Below are 22,747 nucleotides of genomic sequence, written 5' to 3' on the forward strand. Positions count from 1 at the left end.
TCCCTAGATTAAGGATTTTTACTTTTTTGTTGATTTCTGCTATAAAGCAATCTAACCAGTTACCCCTGTGGCTAATACATATAGTACCTTAATGAAAGTTAGAAAAAGCCACCCCTTGTTTAAGACACTATTGTTATTTCCTGGCAAATTGTCAGAACGAATATTCAAATCTATAACTATGTAAATCATACTCCATGGAGTTGTGCAGTGCCCAGCCTGCACAACCACACCCTTGATCCATCATGTTCTAGTTTTTCTTGTTTAAACAAGTCATGACCTGAACTAGTGACCTGGAGACTATAGGCCTCAGATGACACATATTGGCAGGCTGTTTTAGGCATGGTATCTAAGATAAAAGGCAACTTCAAAGTCTGAGATGATAGGTTAAGATGTTCTCAAAAGGCTCCCTGCCTTATGACTCTGTCATGTTGCTTAATTTAGCCCAGGTTGCCAGGGAAATAAATTCAGAATTGACCAGTACAGTGTCGAGAAGCTGTGCATGAATAATAAATAAAATTCATGGCAAATATGCCTTTGCTCGACAACCCTGGATGGCTTTATTTGCTTTTGCAAAGCTTAGGGCCAACATAACCTGATCAGCCTCGGCAAAGTAAGCCAGGCTTATTTTCAAATTTCTCAGCATCTTTTTAGTCCCTTTCTTTATGGAAGTAGACAAGGCAGGTATGTTACTCATGGAATATTCTGAAGGAAGGATTTAGCCCTGTACCTCTTGGTCATTGGATTCCATAGTTGGTTTCCATCTTCATTGTAGCTGCATTTAAGCAGGCTCTGAGAATATAGCTGTGCTGTTTACTAAAACCTTCTACAGTAATGGAAATTGTGTATAATATGTTACCTAATAACATACATATGTATGTATATGTACACACATTTTATAGATAGATATCCCTAACTGTATGTAGCTGTTGAGCCTTGAAATATGGTTAGGGAAACTGAGAAATTGAATTGTTCATTTTAAATACGTTTAATTAATTATCATTTTTAAAACTGAAATAGCTACATATAGCTAATGGCTACATGTTAGACAGTACAGATCTGAAAGCATCAGAAGTAACCAGTGCACTTTAAAAAAATCCAGCTGCCAGAGTTCCACTCAAGCAAACTAAGTTTGAATTTCTGAGAGTGGGGTCTGGCTATCAGCATGTTTTAAAAGTTTCCCAAGGGACTATAATATGCAGGCAGGGCTGAAAAGTATAGCCTTTAATGATTCACCATCTGCGTGTATCTGAGAGTTTTGCTGATTCCGGACTTTTTGAACTCAGAGCACTAGGTAGGTGAGTATTATGGGTGGAAATAGGTGTCGTGGATGTTAAGTCATGAACAGTTGGACAAATGGTTCAGGGAACCTAAAGGTAGAGAAGACAAAAGGGTTGCGGTGAGCACCCTAGGAGAGATTCTGTCACAGCTGTAGTGGATGCAGGCAGTGTAGGAAATGCTGGTGGAAGAAAGAGCTTCAGGATAAATAATCTGTATCAACATTTCTTCCATTTGACATCATTTGTTGGGAACCTTTTGCACCAGCCCCTACCACAGGGGCACAGAGATAGAAAAGAAGGGTCCCTACCATGGAGAAAGTTACAGGGTATGGAATTAACAAAAAGAAGAGAAAAATCAGAAATACTTGAGTAAGTAAGAGTAATCCTTCTTTAACTCCTTACGTGTACTATCTGCCATTACTAGCCAGCACGAGCAGCGGTCCTACACAGCATCAAATAGGTGGTAGGTTATCTCTGTTGTAACTTTTAATCATTTGCAGCAGCACCCTCTGTTTATACCTTCTTAGCCTTCATGTGGTTTGTTTATGAACAGCTTAAACAAATTAAAAGGAGCCTGAGTGCAAAATCCACCTGCAACTTCCCATAAGCAGTTATGTGTGAAGTAAATTCTATGGTCATTTTGGCAAGTACATTGAATAAGTCTTCTCATCGTGTTGTCCACCTCTTCCCCTCCACCACATCACATATAACACGTTTCCAATTCTAACCATAGCCTAAATGCAAGTATTTTTTGTGCTCTGATGGGATGTAAATGGAAGAATTAAGGACAAACTTCTCTAGCAGTAAGGGTCACAGGGTGTCTGTGCATAGGGAGTAGCCCAGAGTCCTCCTGCCCCCTGGAAGCAGTGTCAAGTATGTATCTATGGCTTTGTGACTGCTTGTTATGTGCTTCCACATCAGCATTCACTTGACAACATGTCTGTCTTTCATCATGTGTGCAGTGTTTGGGGTAAGGCTTCCCATCAGGAGAATGTGGAAGCTTGGAGGATGACAGACTCTTCTTCTCTTGGCACTTGACTTCCTCTTGACACCAGCATAACAAATAATAAAGACAGCCTAAATTATTTCCCTCCATCTTTGTGCTTTACATAAGTGGTACCATAGAGTGTGTATGGCTTCTATGTCTGGCTTCTTTCCTTTAATACAATGTTTATGAAATTCACTCATATTGTTTGGGATAATGGTAGATTGTTTACCTTCATAACTGTAGTATCTTCCCCTTGTGAGTAAACGTGAATATATTTATCCATTCAGCTGTTGAGGGATGTTTGGGTAGTTTTCAGTTTGAGGTTATTATAATTGATGTTATGAACAATCTGACACATGCAGTCCAGTGAATGTATATATGTATTTCTGTTGGGAATATACCTAAAAGTGGAGTTTTCAGGTAATAGGATATGTGAATATTTAGCTTAAATGGATATGTGCCAAACAGATTTACAAAGTAGTTGCACAAGTTTTGCTGTTCATCAGCAGTGTAGGAAAGTTCTGGTGCCTCCACTTGTCCTTTTCTGTCTTCTCATTTGAGGTATTCTGGTATATGTCCAGCATCACGCTGTGGTTTAATTTGCATTTTCTTGGTGACTATTAAAGTTGAGTACCTATCATGTTTATTGTCCACCTACAAATAATTTTTACTGTTTGTTCTAACATGGTTTTTCTAATAACATATAGCCAGATTTCTTATCCTATTTTTTCTCTATCACTTTTCATAGCTTTATTACTATTATTATTTTTTTAAGCAATGTAATGTCACAGAGAAATCAAATTCCCTCATCTTAGGCTAATCTAATATGGTTGTTTTCTTACTACTCAGTTACCTATAGTAGTAAAGAGAACAATTTTTGTTTCTTAAAACAAAGTGGAAGATTTCACTAAAATGAAATAATCTGATGTATAATAAATATGAACAGACTCAAGGAAAATGATGCAGAGTCATTTTGGAATTTGAATAACTGATGTAAGTTTTGGGATGAGATAAAATATTTTAGATCAATTACATCTTCCTCAAAAGGCAGTCAGCCTTAGTACTGAGAGAGGGTACAAGCCTAGAGACGAACTTACACTGATGAAATTTGCTTTCTAAATGAGAATACTGTTCTAGAGTTGATATGACATTGATAAATTTGATTTAAATCAAAGGAGCTATTGTTTAAGAGGCCATTTATGTTATTAGAGTTGAAGGCTGCCAAGCTATTCTGTGATGTGCAGTCATGGAACTTCAGAGAAGGCTTCCATGCTTTGGTGAGGTGGATAAACTCATTAAAAGAGTAGAATGATTGGAGCATTTTGAGCTTTGCTATAGACCACGTGGGCAGTGTGACAATTAAAAAAAGGAATGCAAGAATATAGTAGGAGCTGCGGAAATATAATAAGCTAGGTTGTCTGGCTGTGTCCTCATTTTCCTGTTTTAAGCAAATACACAATCAATTTATTGCTTGACAATGAGTGATACAGGTATTTAAAAAGTACTGGCTTTCCTTGTTGAAGAAAAAAATTTAGTTGGTTTATATTGCTGAGACAAACTTCTTACTCTTTGAGGCATCAGTAGGATTTCAGCTGACCCCAAGTCTTTCCAAATGGCTTGCTTAGGCATTTTTCTATACAGAAAAGATTTTTATGAAAGTATCCAGTTTTCTCAAAATCTTGAGTGTCTTTGTGTGTTCTACTTCATTGACCAAGAGTGAACACAATGCAGATCTCTCCTCACTTGTCAATTCTTGTTCACGTGTGTTCCTGATTGGCCTGTTAAGGAAATGGATCAGTGATGGACTGAGAGGGCCCTATGGCTTGACCAACCACCATCTCATCCCTGTGCCTGTCATTCTATCATTATTACTGTACCCCTTTGTGTTTTGGAGGATTTAGGATTTGGGAATGGGCTTTTAAAAACATGTATACTTGGAATTTTTATCATTTGGCTTCTTATCAAGGACTTTCTAAAATAGGTCCCTTATAGGGAAGAAGAAGAAATGGGAGAGCAGTTATGAGAGAAGAAATGAGTTAGAGGCCCAGTTTACAGTCCATTTTTGATTCTGTCCAAAAAATTTACTGAAAGCATCACTCCTGAAAGGTGTATATATTATATATTTATGTTATATATTTATATATATATTCACTTCTTATCCCAGGAGGATCACAAATTTGAGGGTAAAATGTATTTTGAAATAGACATCAAGAAATGTGTTCAAATACTGTTTATGCCATTATTTGTCCTTAGATCAATTATAGTGTGTGTGTGTGTGTGTGTGTGCGTGTGTGTGTCCTCATTTTCACCCATTACTTCCCAGAGATGATAAGTATGACAGCAAAGATGAAGGATGACAATTACTTCTTCTTGTCACTGGCCTTTGCCTTTAGAATTTCTTCTGGCCTTTCAAACTGGCATGTTTTCCTCTGCCTCTAAATGACTCATGCTTCAGAAATATTTTGAGGTGCTAGTTCCACTGTGTTTTCTATCCTATAGTGAAAATCTCTGCTGTATGTCCTAGAGAAATTCAGTATGAATAAATAAACAGGAAAGAAGGATCCACAGAAAAGACCACCTGAAAGACCTCTCTTGAGTTCCACAAGTGTGTGTGATACCCTGTTTTCTCTATCCTTTCTGGAAATGCCTGAATTATACCCTAATACTCCTTGTGCTTTAAGGACGGAGAGATGAGGATCTGTGACTTTTGCTTAAGTTAGTCAATTAACACCTTGAGGTAGTAGCAGATGTTACTACCTGGAAGACTAGTGCCCTTTGATTTAAAAGAAGCCAGAATTTTAAAGTTTCAGATAATTGTGTTTGAGATAATTCACAGCTGGTCTGGGGCCCTCGCCTCTTTCATTTGACACTAAGCCATATTTTAACTCATCCCCAGATGCACAAAGTCTATTCATTGACTCAATGAGTCATTAATTGCCTTTAAAGTTTCATTAGAAGCAGGGACATTGCTAAAGAGCTTGTATTAGTCACCCTTTGATCCATGTTCAGTTAGACTTTTGAGGCGAGAATTGATCATGTAACCAATGATGTCAAAAAAGAGAAGCTAATGCAGCTATTGGGTTCTCCACAGTTCAGGTCCAACAAATATTGAAAAATGTATAGGACCTCTTGGAAAGGCTTCCGGTCAGCCAGTGTGTGATGCTGGATGGATAACAGATTATTGATGGTGAGAGTTTGTGTGAGCTCACATGTTTGTCCTGTCTCTTCCTCCTTTCACAGTCCTCACTTCTAGGTCATTTTTTGCTGTCACCTCATCCACATAAATAGCACATCTGCTCAAGGCATAGAGTTTATTTTGAAGGACACAGGTAATTCAAAAGCTATTTACGTTCAGATACTACTTACCTAATTTAAATAGCCCAGCCATGATGAAATACTAGCATAGCAGAATCTAAAATAGTTTGGCCTAGCTTATTAAGTTGTTATGATGCACATTATAAGCTCATTTGCTGTAATTAATTAGTGGAGAGAGGCTAGAGTCTCAACCTTAATTGCTTCTATCTAACAAATGTTTTTGAGGAGAGTTCATTTATTAAAAAGAGCACAACTAAGAAGAGTACATATACAGAAAGCTCCTTTTATTCTCTCTTTACATTTTTTTCCAATGCTATTATTTCAAATGAATTTTTTAAAGCTCTAAATAGAAGCAAGTGTTGTGTTCCTTTGCCAGCAGTCTTTTCTACTCAATTGTCATTTCCCAAAATATAATCTTTACATGCAGTATGTTTTTCTCCCAGTGGTTGCTGACCCATCTTCATGCATTAACTCTTTCAAATCTTTACGGGATCGAGTTGAGAGCAATGATGGGATTCAGTTTTCTCCCTCTCCTTGTCAAGCCTCCCAAGCAGGATGAGATGGCAAGTAGAATTTTGCACTGTGAAAATAATGATATAAAACTCATAGAATAGGTAATACCAGGGGTTGACATAGGTCCCCTGAACTAGTATTATTTTTTAAGGTTATTCATTTTTTAGATGTCAACAAGCAAACAGTGATAGTTCTTTTATTACTTAGCTCTGAATAATTTTCTTTTTTTTTTTTAAAGATTTTATTTATTTGACAGATAGAGATCACAAGTAGGCAGAGAGGCAGGCAGTGAGAGAGAGGAGGAAGCAGGCTCCCTGCTGAGCAGACAGCCTGATGTGGGGCTCGATCCCAGGACCTTGGGATCATGACCAGAGCCGAAGGCAGAGGCTTTAACCCACTGAGCCACCCCGGTGCCCCAGCTCTGAATAATTTTCAAGGTGACTTTTTACATATATCATTTCCTTTATTCATATTCAAAACACTGAAGCTGGCTGGGCAAAATGCTCTTCCTCTCCATTTACAAGTAATGAAGCTGACATTGAAAGTTGCCAAGGGATTTGGCCAAGAGCATGTATCTGTATTTAGTGCAGACCAGAAAGTAGGCCTGGCCTTCTGATAGCTGGCACATATCTCTCTATGCCATTGTTGGTAAAGATTTCAAATGTACAGGAAATGAATACAACAGAAATCCACTCATCCACCCCCTCAGATTTAATAAATGTTAGTCTTCTATTTACTTTCTTCGGATCACTTTTATTCGAGCATTTGAAATCAAGCATTGGGAAGCATCTAATACTGTCTTTCCTACATCTCTTTCCCATCCTTCCTGCCCTCTCTTAAGAATCACCATAATCCTGAATTTTTTGGAAAGCTTTCCCATGAACGTTTTCAGACTTTGACTCTATATGTATATATCCATAAACATATAGAATACTATGTTATGCTTTAAAATTTCACATATGTGAAATCATACATACCATTTTGCAACTTCAATTTGGTCCTATTTCTTACGTAGTATGTTCCCCAAATTTATTCCTATAAAACTATTTCATTCATTTCAACAGGTGCATAGTTTTCCATTGTTTTGAATAAGCCATGCTTATTCCTCCAGTCTTTATGGACATTTAGGTTACTGTCCATTTCCCCCTATTTCAAACAGTGCAGTAAAAAATACCTTTGTGTAAAAGAGTATCATTACCCCTTGGCCAAAGGTACAATAATTTCTCTAGGCCTGAAGAATATACCTAGAAGTTTAATTAATGTGCTATACTCATTTTCAGGTTTTCCAGGTGCTAGTCTTGGTAGTTGTACCAATTTGTTATGCCACAAGCAATATATAAATTCTCTTTCCCCATATTCTTTCCTACAGTTGGTGTTACTGGCTTTCATATTGTTCTCCCCCACTCCCCTAATTTCATTGGTGTAAAATGATTTCTCCATGTTTTAATCTGATCCTTGTGTTTATCTGTCTTTCCTTTTATTTTTTGGTCATTGAGATTTCTTCTTTAGCAAATTGCCTAAGTATACTATTTCCTTTTTTTTTTTTCTGTTAAACTTTCCACAGTAATCTTATTATTTCTAGGAATTTCATATATATTCTGAATATTTTAGAAATTATATCTTCTCCCAGTCTGTGACTTGTCTCAACTTTGCTTATGGTGACTTTTTTAATGGTTCAAAAGATTTTTACTACAATGTGCAATGATTTATTAATATTTTCCCTTATATTTGTAGTATTCTGCATTTTAAGGAATCTGCCTTAGACTGTCATAAAGATACTCATCTATTTTTTTAAGGGTTTAAAGCTTTTTAGGTCTTATAATCATTTTGAACTTGTTTTTGTGGATGGTGAGAGGTAGAAATCTACTTTTACTTTTCCCTTATGGATAAGCAGTTATCTCAGTGACATTTATTTAATAATCCCTATTTTAACTTTTGATGTATTTAAATTCAGTTTTTATTTTCTATCAAATGTTTGAAAAAAATACAATGCTCAAGAATTCTACAGTCTAATTTTGAAGTGAAAAACAGAAGTTCCCTGCTGTTATACCCCTTACCACTTCCTGCACCCCAGATACAAACACTATTTTATTCTTTTAGACTTTGTAAAGTAAAAAAAAAAAAAAAAAAAAAAAGAAAGAAAGAAAAGAAAGTAAAAAGAAAAGATGAAAAGAAGAACAAGAAAAGAAAAAAATATATTCTCTTAATAATATGGTTGTAATAGCATATTATTTGTCATAAGATAGCATCTTAATTTGTCACATTGGGGCATTATTCTTTAACTTTGAAAGTTGAGGGGTTTTGCTTGCATGTTTGTTTCTGTTTTCCTAAAATAGTGTTACTGTAATTTTGGTTCAATAAATATTCCAGATTTACACCATTTTCATTATGCAAACTACTTACAAATGAGCTATGTACTATAGTTTAATTACTTTTCTTTTCCTGCACATTTTTGGGTTTTTCTTAGAGTTATGGTCTTATTTTATTCATGTATTTATTTTTTGTCTTCTTATCATAATTAGCCCCAAACTTTCTATTATATGTTCAAATACTCTTCTTATGTTCAAATACTCCCATTTTGGAGGTGCCTGGGTGGCTCAGTTAGTTAATGTCTCCTTTAGCTCAGGTCATGATCCCTGGGTCCTGGGATTGAACCCCATGTCGGGCTGTCTATTCAACAGGAGCCTGCTTCTCCCTCTCCCTCTGCTGTTTCCCCTGCTCTTGCTCTCTCTCTGTCAAATAAATAAATAAAATTTTTTTAAAAAAACCTTCCGTTTTCTGACAATATCATCTTTTAAAAATTATTTTAATTGAAGTAAAATTGACATATAATAAATAGGTTTCAGGTGTACAACATAATGATTCAATATTTGAATATATTGAGAAATGATCACTACATTAAGTCTAGTTAACCTCTATCACCTCACATAGCTACAATTTTTCTTCCTTGGGATGAAAATTTTTAACATCTACCATCTACTCTCTTAGCAACTTTCAAATACATAATATGGTATTATTCACTATGGCCACCATGCTACACATTATATCCTCATGGCTTATTTATTTTATACCTGGAAGTTTGTACCTTTTAACCCCTTCACCCATTTCATCCATCCCCCAATTGTTCTATATATAAATGAGATTAAGTAGTAGTTGTCTTTCTCTGTCTGACCTATTTCACTTAGTGCTCCCGAGATTCATCCATGTTGTTGCGAATGGCAAGATATTATTTTTTTTATGACTGAATAATATCCCATTGTGTATGTATATATTTTTCTTATCCATTTATCCATTGATGGACATGTAGGTTGTTTCCATATGTTGGCTATTGTGAGTAATATTGCAGGAATGTGGGAGACATATGCCTTTTCAAATTAGTGTTTTCATTTCCTTTGGATAAATACCCAGAAATGAAAATGCTGTATCATATATCAGTCCTATTTTTAATATTTTGAGGAATCCCCATGCTGTTTTCTATAGAAGCCACACCAATTTACATTCCCACCAAGACTGTGCAAGCATTCCCTTTTCTCCACATCTTCAACACTTGCTTCTTTTTTTTTTTTTTTTTGTCTTTTTGATAACAGCCATTCTAACATGTATAAGGTAATATCTCACTGTGGTTTTGATTTGCATGTATCATCTTTTTAAAGATGTATATATTCTGACTTTCTCCAATCTGGAGGTAAATGACTGGTGTCTTGAAATCTCCTGTTACCATTTTGGGAATTCTTTTTGCTTTCCTCTTGGATTAGATTGTTTGCTTTCTGGATCCCATTTATCCTCTTTTGCTTTAATTCCCTTAATTAAGTGGAATATATTCATTAGCAGCTTCCTAAGAAATAGGACATTTTAGATAAAGTTTTAGGGACCATTTATGTCTGAAAATATTCTCTCTATGACTTGGCAATGTATAGATTTTTTTCATTATCTTCCTTAGATTACATTTTCCCAGAATTTTGAAGGCATTACTTCATTATCCTACATTCTCATAATGCTCTTGAAAAGTCAGAGCCCTTTTATTCCTGACCTTCAGTAAGAGAAGACTGGAAATAAGGAAGAAGTCTTCCTGAGCTACAGAACGTGAGTCCCTCAATGCTAGACTGGGGTAGCAATGAAAGAGAATTTGAAAGAAACTAATGGTGTTCAGTGTCTTCCTGCCTGGGAGATGTGGGCAGAGGACATGCATAAGGTCCCAGTGAGGAGAGAAGTGAGTTAGTGGGGGGAGCCAACATTTTCGAAGTCTGAGGATATATGAATTTCCTGTGAAACTCATCTTCCTGTGAAGATAGTCAGATTTATATTGTCTTCAAAGAATCTCCTCAGGAGCTTCTTCCTAGATCAGGAGACCCCAGCAGTAAGAGAGTATGGGTGTACTTTTTGGGTCAAGATCTAAGGAGTGCACAAGAGGTAAACTAGAAAGTGAATTGTTGTGGTGTGGAGGCTCGAAGGTGGGGGTGGTCAACCCTGAAAAGGCTCTCAAATTTACCTTTGAGTGCTTGTCACCTAGAGGATACTCACAGCCACATTTCAACAGCACCATGGAGGGTTCAATGGAGATGTTCTCAGTCACACCAATTTTGCCCCACAAAGAACCACTTTGTAAACACTCTTGGAGGCAGTACTCCAATAAGAAGAAAAATTATGGGGCACCTGGGTGGCTCAGGGTCCTGGGATCGAGCCCCGCATCGGGCTCTCTGCTCAGCAGGGAGCCTGTTTCCTCCTCCTCCTCCTCTTCTCTCTCTCTCTTTCTGCCAACCTCTCTGCCTACTTGTGGTCTCTGCCTGTCAAATAAATAAATAAAATCTTAAAAAAATAAAAAGAAGAAAAGTTATTCTAGGGGACACAACCAAAGATATGGAAAATAAAGATAATTAGATAAATGTATGAAAGTGGTTTTTGTTTTCTTGTTTTGTTTTGTTTTGTTTTTGTTATTATTTTTTGTTATTTTTTTTAAAGTACCCTGGGAACATGACCTGAGCTGAAGGCAGAGGCTTTAACCCACTGAGCCACGCAGGCGCCCCCTAAAGTGTTTTTTTGTCCAAACAATTATCAGGGGCCAAAGGGAAAACAAACAGAATAAACAAAACCCAACAAAAACCTCTTACTATTCCAGAATTAAAATCCTAGGTAATATTAGGATGTGGAAGATAGAAGTAGAGACTAAGGGATGAGAGTGTGTCCTAACAAAACAGCTTCAAAATCTACAGAACATCATGGTGGTGTAAGATTTTTTTCCCACCAGAGGTATAAGGATGATTCAATGTCAGAAAATATCTGTGGATTACAATATATTTGCAGTCTTAAAAATAAAAATATATTTCAAGAGATACAGGAAAATTATTTGATAATAGTAAACAGCTGATTGTGAGTAAGGCAGTAGTATGCTGGACATGTAATAAGAAATGACCCCTTCCTCTTCTCTGAAGGTTGAACTTCCTGTAGACAGCTCTACCTTGAGTGAAGGGTGGAAAATCTTAACTTTAAATGAAAATGATTTTTTTTTTTTGTTTTGTTTTATTTTGTCTTAGATTGGGTTCCTTAGAAACAGAGACTGACTATAGAATTCAGGGCAAACACGTTTTTGAGGAGTGTTCTTCAGAAAAAGTCATTAAGGTTAAGGAAAAGAAAAGTGGAAAAGTGGGGTTAGGATATGATTTCAGGATACATGCCATATAAGTTACAATATGGGGGATGTGGTGATGGTGTCATGACTTCCCAGGGAAGATGGCACCTGTCAGCTAAGGACACTTCTCCTGAGAGAAATGTCTGGGAGCCATTCATAGGCAAGATTCACAGCAGCTGAGAGGAGACTTTGCAAGTCCAGTATATGGCATGAGGGCAGAGTAGAGAAGAACAACTTAGCTTCTACTACACTGATTCATATATTGAGCTGAAAATTCTAGTTTCTGGATCAAGATTGTATCTTACAACTTAAAGTGATTGTAGGATTTTACACATCATGTGGAAAATTGCTTGTTTTTATCCAGAGGCAGAGAAAGATGTCCTCCAACTAAAAAGGACAGCATTGGGCGCCTGGGTGGCTCAGTAGGTTAAGCTGCTGCCTTCGGCTCAGGTCATGATCTCAGGGTCCTGGGATCGAGTCCCGCATTGGGCTCCCTGCTGAGCAGAGAGCCTGCTTCCTCCTCTCTCTGTCTGCCTGCCTCTCTGCCTACTTGTAATCTCTCTGTCAAATAAATAAATAAATCTTTAAAAAAAAACTAATAAAAAAATAAAAAGGACAGCACAAGACAGAAAACAAAACCAAAGTGGCTTTTTCTGATTACATCTCATGAGTCCTGCATGCTCGATATACTACATGTGTATACACATATACACATATTATGCATATATGCATATGTACATATGTCATCACATTACATGTCACACAAACATGTTTGCACATATATACACATATGTATACATAGATAGTTCATCTACTGTCTCATCTTATATTCTGTAGCTTAGAAAAAATCAGTATTATATTCTTATAATGATCTTATATATAACTAATATTAACATCAGTATTGTATTAGCATTAAGACTGACATGGCTGTTATTGCTATAGCAAAAGTGTAGATGATATTCATATTTTCTTTTTAGCATTCTACTTCTTTGAAATAAAGAAAGTTGAAAAGAGGGCACTCCTTTTTCTGCCAAAGATCTGGAAACACTTTGTCCCTGGTTGGACTTTCAGCCAAATGAGGATCTCCATAGGAATGGAAGAAATCACACACTCTGCTCCAGAATCCTACATTTGCCAGGTCACATTGCTTTACTTTGGATTCCTACCATCTGGGAAAAGGTCAGTCCAAAGACCTAAGACCTACCATGGTGCTGCAGATTGCTGAGCAATGTCATGGAATATGTCCTCTTGCATCTTTGCCAGGTAAGGATCTGAAGATGAGATGTTTGCATCTCCGGTGCCTCATATTTTTATGCCAAACCAGGACTGCACTGCAAGAAGTATCTTTGCCAATTTTCCTTTATTAAAAAGATACTCCCCTCTATGCCCAAGAATAATATTATGGAAAAGGATAACCATTTAGCTGTGTTTGACCATGGTACTAAGGAATTCAGCAGGATCCCACAGAATTCCAAACAACACATTTTTTAATTCATAAGCAAAGGATGAAAGGCACATCAATGGACATGATAATAGAAAATGCATAAATCTTTAGAATGCTTTACAATGTCACCAGAATGGGAAGTAACAATATTGTGAAGGGTGTCATATACGATGGCGATATACATAATATGTAAGCATTGTATTTTGAGCAATAATAAAATATGCTTCTTTAGAAACTATGAAAGCTGAGCTGACCATTAAGGATTTGGCATTTCATTTTGGAATGGAAAGACATTTAGCATGTGGTTTCACACCCAGCATTTGGGAACTGGTCCAAGCTCAGTGGTCCTAGACATAGTCAACATCCTCTTCATCTAGAGTTTAGATAGCCCTACTAGCATTCAGAATCTCCAGGCACACACTGCACCATTATTTTAAAGTACATTTCTTAGTGCCAGACAACAGGCAAACACTAGTGAAGTTCCAGGGAGAGGCATGTTTATTTGTTTTCTGTGGTTCGGAAACCATTTCCGTTTGCTTGAATAAGACACTGTCTAAAAGCAACTTCCTTTCTTTTCCCATGGCTCCTTGAAATAGCAAATTATTAAAATTATCAGGGCTACTGGTATGAGAATGAATGAGAGGTGATCTCATTTTGTAGGAGGCACTGAGCAGACATTTAGCATTTAGCAGACATTTAGCATTTATGTTAATTTTCAAATTAACATAAATCCATTCTGTGGGACTCAAGGTTGGGTTTTTTTGTCATTGTTTGGTAATTCCTGTCTTCCCTCCCTTGATAAACACACACACACACACACACCTCTTGGTTCTAATACTACATTATAAAGATGATTCAACTCAGGATGAAGCTCTGTCTTTTAGATCTATCACTACTCAGGGGAAGTCATAGGTGAGAAGAAAGCAATGAACAATGAGGTAGAATTTACAAAGAAAGTTGCTGAAAAGAAAACTTTGTTTATAGGGGTATCTCTGTGTACAGAGAGACCTGGTATATCAATACTGGACTGCTAATCTAAAAATCTCGAATTTAACCCCTGCTCTGACACCCATGTAATTCTGGACAAGACGCATAATCACACCAAGCCTCAGCTTCCATTTCATAAAATGCTGAAACTAGTTAACTCCTTTACTTACTCCAGAGAATAATTGCTAAGTATCAAATGAGATAACATGGGAAAATATGTCCTGAACTACAAAACACTTTACTAATATAAGATACCAGTAGGACATAAATATGTTAAAGGTAGAGACTGAATTGGTTTTTTAACTTTGCCCCTTCCTATTTACACCTGGTGCCATGAGGCCCCCATAATCTCAATTCCTACTCAAAACTGGTCTCCTACCTCTAGTTTCATACTTCAGAATCTTTTCGGTCTCTCCTGTAATTTGAAATCTGCCTAAATTACCATTTTCCAGAGAAATGTCTTAACTCTTGGAAGTCACTCAAATCCCCTGTGGTATTTTAAAATAGTAAAAATAAAATGCCATGATAAAGGAATAACGTGGATGCTAATATAATCTATATGTCAGTTTAGATCTCTCTGTGGTTTGAGAATCTGAAGGTTTAAATAATTTGTTTCCTACTCCCAATCCCATAGCCCATAATTGATCAAAATAGTGTCATATACGTTACTGAGAACATGTTTCCTAAAGATTGCTAGATTGGTCTGGACCTTTTTTTTTTTTTTTCAAATGACAGAAACTCAACTTAAAATATCTTTAAAAAATAAATAGGTTGACTTATATTACTGAAAAATGGAAAGGTAGTACAGCTTCAGGAATGGCTAGATCTAGTGACTCAGATTGTATCAACAGAATTCTGTCTTTTTCTTTTTGCTTTACTTTCCACTGTCTTCATTCACAAGCAGTCTCTGTGATAGGCATGCTGATGAATGAACAACTAGGACTTATTAGCAGTTAATTACTACTGAAAATAACAAAAAATAAAATAAAAATGGTTTAAATGAGATATTTCTTTCTCACTTATGGGTCTAGATGTAAATACTTTAGGGCTGGTAAGATAATTATGTCCCATGATGTCTTCAGGTACCCATTCTTAAAACTTTCTGAATGGCTATTTCTCAATCACCCATTGATGTAATACTAGGAAGGGTTTTTATTTTCCATGACTCTAGTAGGTAAATATTCATCACCACCACAACCTAACCACATGTTGTCTTTTTTTTTTTTTTAATCTTTATGAGGTTATTGTAACCTTAGGAATATTTACTAAATCTGCTATTTAGAAAACGGCTATTTTTCTCAGGTTAATAGTTCAACCTTGGCTACTACACATTAGAATCACCTAAAAGATCTTAAGAAAAAAATAGATTCCAAGATTCCATTGTTGACCAATTAGGTCAGAATATCTAGGAAATGGGGCCTGGTTTATTTGTTTGTTTGTTTGTTTGTTTGTTGAAATATAGGTTTTGGGGCACTGGGTGGTGCAGTTGGTTAAGTGTCCAACTTGGTTTCCACTCAGGTGGTGATCACAGGGTCATGGGGCTCTGAGCTTAGTTCAGAGTCTGCTTAAGACTCTCTTCTCCTCCTTTCCTCCCCCTACCTGCCACTCTCAATCTCTCTCTCTCTCTAAAATAAATCAATCAGTCTTTAAAAAATAAATGTAGGTTTCTTCACACTGGCTTCCATAAGCAACTAAAATTAATATTGATTGAGGTTTATGTGGACTAATTGGTATTCCCCAAACAAAATTTGTCCAAAAATAAAGTAAGAGAGATACAATGACTCAAATTTAAAGTTATTCTCCGCCTTGTATCCAAGCACAAACGTGATATAGGTGTTCTCTAATGTGTCCATCACCTACAGATGTAAGAACATTAAGCGTCTTCCTAGCCAGGTGTTTGGACTCACTCTCAAGAAGGATCCCAATTTCCTGTCCTTCTCATCTCTTTGACCCTTTGATGGGCAGGGCTTATTCTGTTCTTTGAATCCTGTGGTTCATCTTTGCTGATAAATAGTCTTGGCATCATTTCCATCTTGTCTAGACTAAAGCTCAGTGCAGCACACATTGTTTAACAATTGAAAGGAATATCCTGAGCTCGGACCTGTCCTAGGACACTCTTCTAAAGCTTCCATTTTTCTTTGTATATGCACAAAGTCCCCTCGGAGCCCAGAACTTGGCCTTATTTGAAGCACTTCTATCTTGCATGTCCAGTGTCATAAGTCCACCAGTGAACCTATTTATTTAACTTGACTTCACAAAATGTTAATAACTGAAAGTCAGGTCCAGAAAGAATTTATTCTTATGGTCTGATAGGCATTTTCAATAACAGAAACCTGATTACTGAAATATCTGTATCTCTCCACATCTTTTCTTTGGCCATTGTTTAGAAGGTGCCGTATTTGACTTTAATGAAAATGTGAGGCACCAGTTTAGAGGCAGAACTAGATGCTAGGAGGGACATGAGAATCACAATGAGTCATGTGCTATAGCTGCTTACTACTAGCTCTAAAAGGAATGAACTTAGTGTTTCACAAAGAAGAAAAGGAAAGAAAGAGCAGGGACTGGAAATAAAGGATATAGCATGATATTTTAACAAAAGTGCTCTGGAATAGCTGGTGATGGAGAAGATAAAGTTGATCCACCCATTACCATCAGAGACTGAGTCCTACAAAATAACTATTGGCTGGTTTATTACCTCCTTTCTCACTGTGATTATAAATCAAATCCTGGAATGGGTGGGTTCAGATACCTCTAACCTGTCAGGGGCACATGCTGATTATCAGGGCCCCATTGCCTATGTTGTACTCATATACCATAGCGCCCCTGCAGCTAGCCAGTACAGCATTAAGCTTTTGCTAAGTTCCTGTGAAGGGTGATGATGTGCTCCCTCTCCTCCCTACACAGGCTATCTCTCTCTCTCTCTCTCTCTCCCTCTCTTACTCTCTCTCTCTCTCTCTCGCTATCCCTCTCTCACACAAATAAATAAATAAAATCATAAAATAAAAAGATAAAGACAAAGATACCAAGAAGGAAATCATAAATACAAAGTGGGTGCTGAGACAACAAACATATCAGCAGAGGAATTTAATTACAGGAAGTGATGAAAGAGGAAAGAAAGCTGAGAAAGTTTGACAGCTATGGTTTTAGAGAAGGATGTGAATTTATTCATTTTTTTTTCTCTTGCATCAGTCTTCAGAAAAAGTGGAAATGTAATCTTTGACCATTCATAATCTAGTCCCTTTGGACAAGTCAGCAAAAAATAGAACTACAGTGGACCTAATTATGACTCTGACTCTACTTAACTGTTCGTACTATTATAAATAATATACTCTTTTGAATCTTGGCTTTCTCATCTCTAAAGAGGGTAAGAAATACAAGTCTTTTTCTCTAGGGGTTTTGAAGCTCAAATGCAGTAGTGTTTATCCATTTCATTTATCTCATTTATTCAATAGATATCCAGCAAATAATCCATTGTTTACCCTGCACCAAGCATTGCTGTGGGTGCTGGGGATATAGAAATGAACAAAGCAGGGTAACATCCTTGCTTTTATGGAATTTACATTTTAGCAATAGGAGAAAGATAATAAAGAAATAAGCAAATAAATGTCTAATATGTAAGATACTGACAATTGTTAAGAAGAAAACAAATAGCTAAAGGGGATAGAATTACTGAAAAAATTGTGAACTGTGAAGAACTATACAAAATTAAGATTTAGTGTATTTCAGACTTGATTGAATAATAGGATTAAGCTCAAGGTCTTTGGCACTCGAGACTGTATTTGACTTTTTCATACAAGAGGAGTTTCTGTTATTGCTCATTTACAAGATCAGCCTTTTTTAAAAGGCCCCATTTCCCCACCTTTTCCTAAGTCCTTATATTGACACGAGGCTTCTGGAAAATGATTCATATTCTTTCAAATAGAAATTTAATTCAGCATCAGAAGTATCTAGGATTTGAGAGTTTCCTGAATCTTAATTCCTATCTTTATGTCTTTGGACGTTCTTTTTCTTATTTTGCCTAATCCCCATTTTGGAAAACAGGAGGAATCTTTCTTTTTTCTTTTCTCTTTCTTTCTTTTTTTCCTTTTGAATTACTCAGTGCTTTTTTTTTTTTTTTTTCCAGATTTTATTTATTTATTTGATAGAGTGAGAGAGCACAAGCAGGGGGAACAGTAGAGGGAGACAATGGAAAGGCAGGCTCCCCGTTGAGCAGAAAACCTGATGCAGTTGCTAGATCTCAGGACCCCGGGATCATGACCTGAGCGGAAGGCAGATGCTTAACTGACTGAGCCACCAGGCACCCTACTCAGTGCTTTATATTTTTTTTATTTCTGTTGAAGATAGAATCATATTATCTTTATAGGTGCTATGTACTGAATATTAATCTTCAATAGAGGTTACACTCAGTTCATTTTATGTAATTTCTTGATTAATGTTAAAAGCGTACTTCTCAAACATTTATGAACATGCCTCTAAATAGAAGGCATGTCTTTGAATAGAGAGAATAGCAAATCACTCTATTCTTTCACCAGGGTGGATGCAACTGAATTAAAAGTGAGATTAGAAGCCTGTTGCAGATTTTATTTTCATACAGACACAGAATACTCTCACCTAAGAATCCCGAGTACTGCCAACTCCACCTGGAAGGATTGCCTCCATATAATATGAGTTGCCTTTGGGCATAATATAATGGAATTCAAATTAATTTAGATACACATTCCATTAAGCTGGGCTATTTTAAAATAGAATGCCCTTATGTTAAAATTCAGTGGTAACTCTTTATTATCTCTTGTTCTGAGAGGAGTTTAAATGCTTTTTAGACAGTCTCTAGTTGCCACAAGGTAGGTGACCAAAGAAGTATTTCCCAAGCTTATTTAGCAGTGATAAGACATTAACTTTTTCTCAAAGGTCAAGAAGGTGTTGATGGGTGCATTGATGCTGTGAGCAACTCTGATAGAATAGTCTTCCTTCACTAGCTCCCTGGACTCAAAGAACAAGTATTAAAAGAGTCGATAGAGTGTTTTATAAAAGGATGTGCCCTTAAAGGTAGGGTCAGGATATGGGCTATACTGTGACTTTGAAAATACCATGCTTTGCACTAGTGATCAATATTATTAGCTCTAAAGTGTCCTCAAAGCTTATATCCAGGAATTTTTTTCTCTATTTTTCTCCAAAATTTTTTGATTTATATGAAGTGGGGAAGACTCTTGCATTTTTAATTTTAGATACTTCTAAGGTTAGAAATTAAGATAACATTGAGATCCTAAAACCTGAAATCCAATTTAATAGTCTTATTTTATGAAGGTCAGTATTTTTTAAAGCAACAGTTCATTATCACTTCCCTGTCTTCAACTTATTCTTTTTTTTTTAATTTAAGAGAAATAAAGGTTTTTTTGTTTTTTTTTTTTTTTGCATTTCGTTAAAAGAAAATAAAGTTCTACATGATACAAGGACCAAAGCAAACATTTATTTAATTAGCTATTTAAATATTTGCTGAAACATTATTTCTTTCTCAAATCCTGCTTTAAAAAAAAAAATCAGTTACTTGCTTTGAAAAGTAGAATTTTTTTTTAACGTTTGTGTGTGTCATAATTTCCAAGATGAAATTTACCTTTTTAAAACTAAGAATCAGAGACAAATGAGCTGTTCCATTTTTTCTTTCATATATTTCCTACCTTTCCTCTCCAGTTCTCAACAGGCTATGTCTTCGTGCACCTGAAGGAGCAGACAAACATTTTTTTTTTTTTTTTTTTAATAAAGCTGTCCTATACAACTTGCTGGCATAGTATAAAGAATTCTTTCAGGCTCATTTTTTTTCCCCCTTTTCCTCCCACTATCTCAACCAGAGGTTCTCTCTACCCATACTCCAATCTCATAATCTGAAAAGAAAACAAACAAAAACAAAAACAAACAAACAAACAAAATTGTTCCTTGCTCATTCTGTTTGAAACAGGCCTTTGAGCACATTTACAGAGTCATTTCCATGACAATATCAAAGCCCTCAATTTCTATTCCTGTTATAAAGAGGAAAATCTCTCATTCAAGTGAACTTCAGATCTGTATTTTTTCCAAGGTGTGAGATCAGATGTGAAATGAACCCATAAAGAAAGTGGTTGGGAAAAACCAATAGCACACCCTGGGATGGTTTCCTGGTGTGTTAAGAGTTCCATGTGACCCTTGACTCTATTTGCATTAGTCTTCTGTTGAATGTAAGAATTAGAGAAAGTGTTTAAAATAAGGAAATTGAACCTCCACCTACTTCTATTCTAGATTCTATTGAAAGTCTAGGGACATTTTATAAAATAAAATCACATTTGTATAGTGGCACTTCCAAGAGATTAAAAAATTCAAATAACAGGAATTTGCAAGATGAGTGTTTAAAAGGCAGTCGCATCTATTATCTCTTTAATACTGATGAAAGCCTCCTACAAAAGGAACATCAGTATTTTCGGTAGTCTTAAAAACAGGAGACCTTTTTTAGGGTGGGATTTTGAGTACTAATTCTGCTTTTAGTATTTTTTAAAACACTGAAGATAGTGAAATAAGACATAAATATGCTGGACTTCAAAATTTTTCACTCTTCCAAAAGCTATTTTCAGTTTCCGGTGGAACTGCAGTCATTTTCTTATTTTGTGGGAAGGATTTTGGCTATTAAATTGCCCAGTGAATCTAACCACTAAAAGCAAGAAAATCTTGGATGCACATTGAACTAATGCTATAAACTTTCTTATATATCTTCAGATGGAAGAAATTACATGAGACAAGGGGACTGGTTCCCTGCCCACTCCGCTACCATTTGTGAAGAAAAAGGTATTATTATGAACACAGAGTTTCATAATAATTGCATAATTATTTTTGTTTCTTCATCAGTGCCAACCTGCTACTGGTGAGGTACAGCAGTCTGAAAAGAAGTCATCTGAGAACGGAATTCTAACAACTTAAGAAATATTTCCTGCAGCCACCCCTCTTCTTTCCAATTTGCAAAAAACCGTTTCAAAAATTTCTGAGCAGTGACACTATAAGAAAAAGTAAACTACAGACCAATATCTCTGATGAATGTAGATGCAAAAATCCACTACAAAATTCTAGCAAACTCAAGCCAACAATATATGAAAAAAAAATTCTCAATTAAGTGGGATTTATTCCAGAGATGCAAGCATGCTTCAATATTTGCAAATCAAGCAACATTATGTATCATATCATAAGAGAAAGGATAAAAACCATATGATTATTTTAATGGATGCAGAAAAAGCATTTGACAAAGTACAACACACATTCATGATAAAAAACTGTCAACAAAGTATATTTGGAGGGAGCACACCTCAACATAATAAAGGCCAAAATTTAAAAAAAAAAAAATCCATAGCCAACATCATACTCAATGCAGAAAAACTGACAGCTTTTCCTCTAAGCTCAGGAACAAGACAATGATGTCCACTCTTATCCCTTTTATTCAACATAGTACTGGAAGTACTAGCCACAGCAATCAGACAACAAGAAGAAATAGTGTTTGCTTCTGCAGCACATACACTAAAAAACTGGAATGATACAGGGAAGATAAGCATGGTCCCTGTGCAAGGAAGACATATAAATTTGTGAAGTGTTCCATATTTTTAAAAAATATATCAGCAAAAGGAATCCAAATTGGTAAGAAAGAGGTAAAACTTCCACTATTTGCAGATCACAAGATACTTATATAAAACCCTAAAAATTCCACAAAAAACTACTAATACTGAAAAATAAATTCAGTAAAGTCATAGGATAAAAAAATAATTTACAGAGACTAGTTGCATTTCTATAAAGTAGCAGAAAGAGAAAATAATAAAGCAATCCCATTTACAATTGCACTAAAAAGAACAAAATGCTTAGGAATAAACTTAACCAAGGAGGTGAAAGACCTGCACTGCAAAAACTATAAAACACTGATGAAAGAAGTTAAAGAAGACATAAACAAATGAAAGATGTTCTATGCACATGGGTTGTAAAAACAAATATTAAAATGTCTAGTCTAGCCAAAGCAATCTACAAATTTAATGCAATTCCCATCAAAATACCAACAGTATTTTTCACAGAACTGGAACAAATAATTTTAAAATTTATGTGGAACTAAAACAAAAACAAAAAACAAAACAAAACAAAAACAACCAAATAGCCAAAGCAATCTTGGAAATAGAAAAACAAACCTGAAGGTATCACAGTCCCAGGTTTTAAGATGTACTACAAAGTTGTAGTAATCAGAACAGCATGGTACTGGCACAATAATACACACATAAGTCAATAAAACAGAATAGAGAACCCAGAAATAAACCCACAGTCATTTGGTCAATTAATCTGTCACAAAGGAAGCAAGAAGATACACTGGGGAAAAGACAGTCTCTTCAACAAACAGTGTTGGGAAAACTGGATCACTTTCAAATACCATACCTAAAAATAAACTCAAACGGTATAAGGACCTAAATGTGAGACCTGAGCTGTGAAATTTCTAGAAGAAAACATAGGCAGTAATCTCTTTGATATCAGCTGTAGCAACAGTTTTCTAGATAGGTCTCCTCAAGCAAGTGAAACAAAAGCAAAAATAAACTTGGGACTATACCAAA

At 35.9% G+C, this 22,747-nt stretch overlaps 1 non-coding gene across 1 annotated transcript; it reads left to right on the forward strand.

Annotated features, from left to right (window-relative positions):
* Positions 1–21,656: 21,656 nt before the first annotated feature.
* Positions 21,657–21,765, forward strand: LOC131832824 (U6 spliceosomal RNA). Its single transcript, XR_009354186.1, has one exon. It is a non-coding gene; the product is annotated as a U6 spliceosomal RNA (small nuclear RNA).
* Positions 21,766–22,747: the final 982 nt, after the last annotated feature.

Source organism: Mustela lutreola, chromosome 5 (genome assembly GCF_030435805.1).
Source record: "Mustela lutreola isolate mMusLut2 chromosome 5, mMusLut2.pri, whole genome shotgun sequence".
NCBI lineage: Eukaryota > Metazoa > Chordata > Mammalia > Carnivora > Mustelidae > Mustela > Mustela lutreola.